Source organism: Leptonychotes weddellii, chromosome 12 (assembly GCF_054177405.1).
Source record: "Leptonychotes weddellii isolate Sample4059 chromosome 12, ASM5417740v2, whole genome shotgun sequence".
Classification (NCBI taxonomy): Eukaryota; Metazoa; Chordata; class Mammalia; order Carnivora; family Phocidae; genus Leptonychotes; species Leptonychotes weddellii.
In genome coordinates this window covers 92,486,241-92,493,174 of record NC_138380.1, presented here as the reverse complement: position 1 = coordinate 92,493,174, position 6,934 = coordinate 92,486,241, and positions in this window count along the sequence as shown.

Here is a 6,934-nt window from a genome sequence, read left to right as displayed (position 1 = left end):
TGCTGGAGCCGGCCCTGCGGGTCCCCGGGGATGAGCCCTGCTGACGGAGGCCAGGGGAGTCCCTGTTAATTAGGGACAGGAACGCTGCTTTGCAGTAGAAGGATGGGTAATCCCAGCTGCCACAGCCAGACCCAGCTTGTTCTCCGTGTCAGGAATTCTCTCTTACACACGCTTGTTATTTTTAGATTTGGGCCCTTGGGGCACGACCAGCTGATTCAGTGCTCCCCAAACTATTAGTACACCGCCATCACACAGCAAGTTTTAGTGTGAAGTCACAAATGACACTGAAAACAGCCTGTGGGGTGTGCTCAGAGGATGGACAAGCCAGGCGGGGGCTTTATCCTCAGGCCAGGGCAAAGTGGGTTCAGGATCCTCAAACGACGCAGTTTAGGAAAGAGCGATCCACCAGTTAATTCATCTGGGCATCTTTTTCTTAGAACAAATAGGCTGTGCCAGATAAAATCAGGGCACGCGGCTGCGTCATGTTGGCGCCTGGTGGAATCCGCGGGCAATCGGGGAGAGACACACTCGTCCGGGTGGTGACAATACGAGGCCAGGATCAGTAATTCCCCAGGTAATCTTCCTCACCACCCACCCCACACAAAATCCCTCCCGGGGCCTCCCTGAGAGATGTCACCTGGGAACCGCGTGCATTCGCCTGGGCGTGTCGAGCGATCCTGGGGTGACGCTCCTCAGGGAGGAGAAGTCTGAGTAATGGTGGCCCCGTGCCCGTCCCACTGGGTGGGGTGGGTCGGTCCCCTGGCCCCGAGCGGGAGCGCGGCTTTTGTAGATTAAATCGACACCCTGTACCCCGCCTTGAAGCACGCAGGGCTCTTCCCAGAGGTACCTTTGGGGTGAGATGTGCTCCCCATCCAGCCTGTGAATGGGGGCCTCACTGAAGCCTGGGGTCTGGATGTCCTGGGGGTCCCTTCGGTGCTCACCCAGACTCCCTGAAAACCAAAGGTTCCACTTTGCATCGTAAGAAGGGAACGATGGCCCCCATGGGTATTTGATAAACATTAGCACCCTCCTACTGCAGCGGTTAGAAAATCTTGCCTGATGAAGGTCGAGTTTACAAAGTCAACGGCTGACTCTGCCCTTGCTGGGCCTGAACGTTGCCGGAGGAAAAGCAGAGTGAGGGGCCCATGTCTTCTCATCACAGAGGTGAAGGTGAGCCCTGCTCGGCAGACAGAAGAGAGAAGTCAATTTGCAGGTCAGCTGTGGTCCCAGACTTGGGGGTTGCTGCTCACCCAGCACCAGAGGGGTAGAAAGCTGGCCTGGGAAGTCCGCAATTCACAGTTTAATCAAAATGGAAGCGTACAAAATGATTACGTGCCGCGCTCTCCTGAGGGCAAAGCAGTGGGAATGTCCCCCTGGGTGCAAGCAATAAGGGGTGCATTGTCTGTGGGAAACTTAAGAACCACAATAAAGCTCAGGAAAAGTCAGGGTGGTTTTATTATCACTATTTGTGGGCAAAGTGAAAAGTGATAACATGCTCCTTCCCACCAAAATCTGTCGTCGGGTCTGTGGTTGGGGGATTCTGCCAGAAGCACACATTTCTAGAGAAAAATTGTAAGGCTTAGAAACCCCAGAGGTTCGATCTGAGTGCGGTGTGTGCACCCCACATCCGACAGAACTTGTCAAAATTAGTTTGCTTCGGCTGTCTCGTGCATAAGGCATACATACCACTGGCCACGTGGTCGGGAGTGCATCTGAAGGTTATTTTGTAATGAAATTAAGGCCCAGGACAGGGAAGTCAGTTTCCTGGATCACACCACAAAACAGTGCAATCGCAGGGCTCCGATCTTGATGCTCTGAGCCCAGAAAAGGCACTCTTTCTGCTACCCAGAAATAAGTCCTTAAAGAGAACACGCCAAGCGAAGGTAAGGTCAACGATGTTGGTGTGTTCTCTGTGTCCAGACACTGGATTTGGAGCCGCGTGTCCAAGTTCCGAACCAGCTCCACCACATTTCTGCACGACCCAGAGCAGGTGACCTGAGCTGTCAGAACTGACGTCCGAGTCCTACCGTAGGCACCATCTGGGACACCTCTCCCATCCGTCGCTCCACATGCTGGGTGTGAATGTCCCCTCCCCTCATCCCTTGTCTGGCACAGAGTCCAGCCTGCAGATGTCACCTAAGTACTTTAAAGACCAGCTGGTGAGAACCGTGGCCAAAGATATCCTGCAGAAAGACAAAGACAGAGAAACTCCCTCTTTACATTTTCATGTTGCAATTTCAACCTTCTGAAAGGAAGGAAGCAAGGCAGCTGCTGCTTCTTCTTCTGCTTCTTCTTCTTCTTCTTCTCCTCGACAAGCAGAAATAGTTGAATATAATTATCTCACTGTCCCAGTTAAGACACATATAGGAGATGGCTTTTTGCTATCATGCTTGTACAAGCCAAAATGTCACTGCAGAAATAATTAGGGTTTTATTTAGCTATTCTAGCAACATCAAGTGTTTAATGTCATAGTGTCTTGCATGCACAGAGAGGAGGCTGCAGGGAAGATGGAGCTCTATAGGGTTTAGAAGTGGGTTCTGCTGGATCATGGCTTCAGTCCGTTCGAGAGATCACGGAGGGACCCTCCTGAGTGAGGCATGTGTGTGCAGCTGGGTCTAACTGTGCAGGGAGGCTGCTTGGAGCCCCCTCAGATGCAGCATCTGCAGAAGCAGGAGCTCGGCAGGCTGTTGCAAGCTGGGGGGTGGGAGACCTCCACACACTTACCTAGGGGAGTAGACACACCCAAGTGTAGAACACGAAAAATGCCTATTTTAATTTTTAAAAGGTTGTGTATTTTTTCTGAAGTTACACTGCCCTAGAAGTTGTTTTGATGTTTTTACTCTTATTCCTAACAGTAATTTATGTTTCCCTAAAAATCTTCTTTAACAGACTGGGGGAGAGTAGACAGTACAAGGTGCTTCCCCCTGTGATCCCAGCAATGACCCAACACCAACCCACTTGCTGCACTTTGAGGAAAGTAGAATGAATTCAATGCCATGATTTGTCCACAGTCACTCAGTAAAATGAGAAGCTGCCTGAGCAGAGACCTAGAATGGGGGCTGAGATAAGAGGAAGGAGAGGTAGCATCAGGAGCTCAAGGCTGGAAGTCTTCCAGAACCAATAAAAAGACAGATGGTGAGGATCAGTGCAGCAATATAAGACACATAATAAGAAATCTGCTGCTAGACACACTGTTTGAAAATCATAGAAGACAAGAGGAATCTAGAAAGTAGACAACAAGGAATAACAGAAGACTTCCCAAAAAATCCCAAAAGTCAGGATTAAAAAAACTAAATCTATCTTTATGGCATCCACAAGAAACACATCATATATGAAGGCATAAAGAAAGGTAAAAGAATGAAAAAAATCATATAAATGTTAAATAAAACTGGAAGAGCTGTATTGATCTCAGAAAAAGTAGAGCTCACAACAAGGAAGATAAATCAGAGATAAAGATGTGCATTACCTAAAAAATGGGTTGACTCAACAAAAAAAAAAAAAAGAGAAGAAAACAATCCGAATCATATAGGCACCAAATAAGAGAATTTCAAAATTCATGAGGCAAAAATGGGTAGTCATGAAAGGAGACATCCACAAATCCACAGTTACGGGTCAAATGTCAACACCCTTCTTGCATTATTTCATACAATATGTAGGCAAGAAGTCAGAGAGGATACACAGCCCCTGAACAACATTATCAACCACCTCAACTTAAATGATGTTAATAAAAAAGTCCACTTAACAACGCAGAATATACATTATGGTTAAAGCCCACATGAACATTCACCAACATACATCATATTTGGGTAATAAAACAACTCTCAACGAACTTCAAAGAACAAGATCATATAAATGGAATGAATGGAATTAAGCTAGAAATGGTAATACCAAAAATAAGTGAGAAAATACATAAATGTTTTGCAATAAAAACATACATTTCTAAATAACCCATGGGACAAAGAAGACTCCAGGGAAAAAAATCATTTGAACTTAATGAAAACACAAAACACTGAAATTTCTGCAAATCATCTAAGGCAGTGCTTAGTGAGAAAGGTTTAGCCTTAAATGTCTATACTAGAAAAGAAAGAAAAAATCAGAAATGAATAGTTTAAAATGCCACCTTAAGAAACTATAGAAAGAGGAGCAAATTTGACCTAAAGTAAGTGGAAGGAAGGAAGTCCTATAATTATAGTAGAAAATAGTAAAAACCGGGCGCCTGGGTGGCTCAGTGGGTTAAGCGTCTGCCTTCGGCTCAGGTCATGATCCTGGAGTCCCGGGATCGAGTCCCACATCGGGCTCCCTGCTCAACAGGGAGTCTGCTTCTCCCTCTCCCGCTCCCCCCTCTTGTGCTCTTTCTCTCTCTCACGCTCTCTCTCAAATAAATAAATAAAATCTTTTTAAAAAAAATGAAATATTTAAGTATAAATCTCACAAAGTATATGAAGCTTCTGCAGTACTGAACACTGCACAATACAGATAAAAGAAATTCCTTTAAAACATCCTAAACTCGTTTAGATATATATCGTACTCATGTATGGAAAGGATCAATGCTGTTAACATTGTAGTTCTCCCTGCTTTGACCAATAAAGTCAACTAAAATATACACTCAAAACCTCAGCAATTTTTTTTGGTAGAGAGTAACAAGCTGATTTTAAAATGTATACAGAAAATGCAAAGAAAGTAGAAGAGTCAGAATCATTTAAAAAGGAGCAAAGTTGGAGGATTCACATTATCCAAATTCAAGACTCTCTTTAATACTACGGTAATCAGGGGCGCCTGGGTGGCTCAGTTGGTTGGGCGACTGCCTTCGGCTCAGGTCATGATCCTGGAGTCCCAGGATCGAGTCCCACATCGGGCTCCCTGCTGTCAGCAGGGAGTTTGCTTCTCCCTCTGACCCTCTTCCCTCTTGTGCTGTCTCTCATTCTCTCTCTCAAATAAATAAATAAATAAAATCTTTAGAAAAAAAAATACTACGGTAATCAACTACAGTAAGCAAATAATTCACTTCAATAATACTCCAGTAATATGAGAGCAACAACGTAGTAACACTTCAGTGGCGTATTGGTGAAAGGTTAAACATACAGATAGTGGAACAGAGCAGAAAGTCTGGAAGGAGAATTTTGACAGAGATATAAAGATCATCTAATGAAGAAAGTCATCTTTTCAACAAATGGTATGAGGGTAACTGGACCTCCCTCTAGAAAAAAATGAACCTTAGCAAAAACATGACACCTTACATAAAAATTAAGTCCAACTGCATCATAGACTTAAGTGTAAAATGTAAAACCAAAAGACATGGGGACACATAGGGGCCAGTCTGTGTGACCTTGAGTCTGGAAATGCGTCTCCGGGTGTGGCGTCTCAGACATGATCCATAAAAGAAGAAATTGACATTGACAACTGATTACAAAATTACATACATTTCCTCTGCAAAATACACTTTCAAGGAAATGAAAAGAGAAACCGCAGACTAAGAGAAAATATTTGAAAATCCCACATTTAATGAAAAACTTATTACTAGAATGTATGAAGATCTCTTTAAACTCAACAATAAGAATGCAACCTGCCCCAATTTTAAAATGGGCAGACTATCCGAACAAACAGTTCAGCAAAGAAAATAAAGAATGGCAAAAAACACCTGAAAATATCCACAGTGTCGTTCATCGCTAAGGAAGTGGTAATTAAAGCTACATATAGATATATATGTATAGCTTTATATACATATAAAGCTATAGTGTATCTAACGCTATTAGAATGGCTGAAATAAGAAATACTGGTGATACCAAGGGATCGTGAGCATGTAGAACAATAAGAACAGTTATTGCTACTGTGAGTTCAAAATGATGCATCCATTTTGGAAAATCGTCTGAGAGTTTCTTGTAAAAGCAAACGTACTTACCATGTGACCCAGCACTCTCTCTCTCTCTCTGTATGTATTCAGGAGCAACGGACACAGCTTCCAACACAAACCTGTGCCCGAGTTCACGGGGGCTTCCCTCCCAATCACTCAGGCATGGAAACGAGCCCGACGCCCATCCATAGAGGCGTAAATAAACAAGGTGTGGTGGGTTCCCGCCCCGGACAAGTGCCAGTGATCGGGTAAACAGGCTGTTGCTTGATGCAACAGAATCTTAAGTGCATTTTGCTAAATGGGAGAAGACAGACGTGGAAAGTGCCATCCCAAATGATTCCCCTTATATGGCTGAAAGGGAGGGAAACACGGGAGTGGTCATCAGCAGCTGGAGAGGGTGGGCGGGAGGCTTATTACAAGGGGCTGCCCGGGAATCTTAAGGGGAGGGCTGGCTGACACGTGACGATGTTTTATTAAAACCCATAAACTCTGTAGCACAAAGATCGGACCTAAGCTTGTCCTCCCACAGAGGAATCAGGGCTCCTTGGAGCAATGGCTGATGCGAGGGCAGGTGCAGAAGTACCAGGTGAGCCCAGGGCAGCTCGCTGCACCAGAAAGTAAGTCCATGCTCAGAATACCACAGCACACGAATGTGAGGAGGACGCAGGAGCCCAGCAGAGAGCTCCCAGTGGGGAGAGCTGCAACAAACCAGGCATTACAGCACAGAGAATAAAAATCACACCCACGAGTCCACACCAATACAAACGAAGGACTGACAGACAAGTAAGGAGGGACGCAGGGCAGTTCCAGGCGATGAACAGAAGGGACGAGCATTGCGGTAACAGCTCCCGTGGGCAGGCCCACCGAAGGCTACAAGCCATGGGGAGGATTTAGGGGCAACAATAGCTGCACTCCTCAAAGCATCACCCCCCAAACACTCATCACGTACGTTATGGCTTTAACCCGTGTCGAGAATTGAACACAGTCTTGGGAACTCCTCTGACCTCCAGGGAGGTGGGCATGGAGGCAGTGACCAGTGAGCAAGGACAAATGGGGGAGGAACGTTCAGTGGGGATGCCCGCA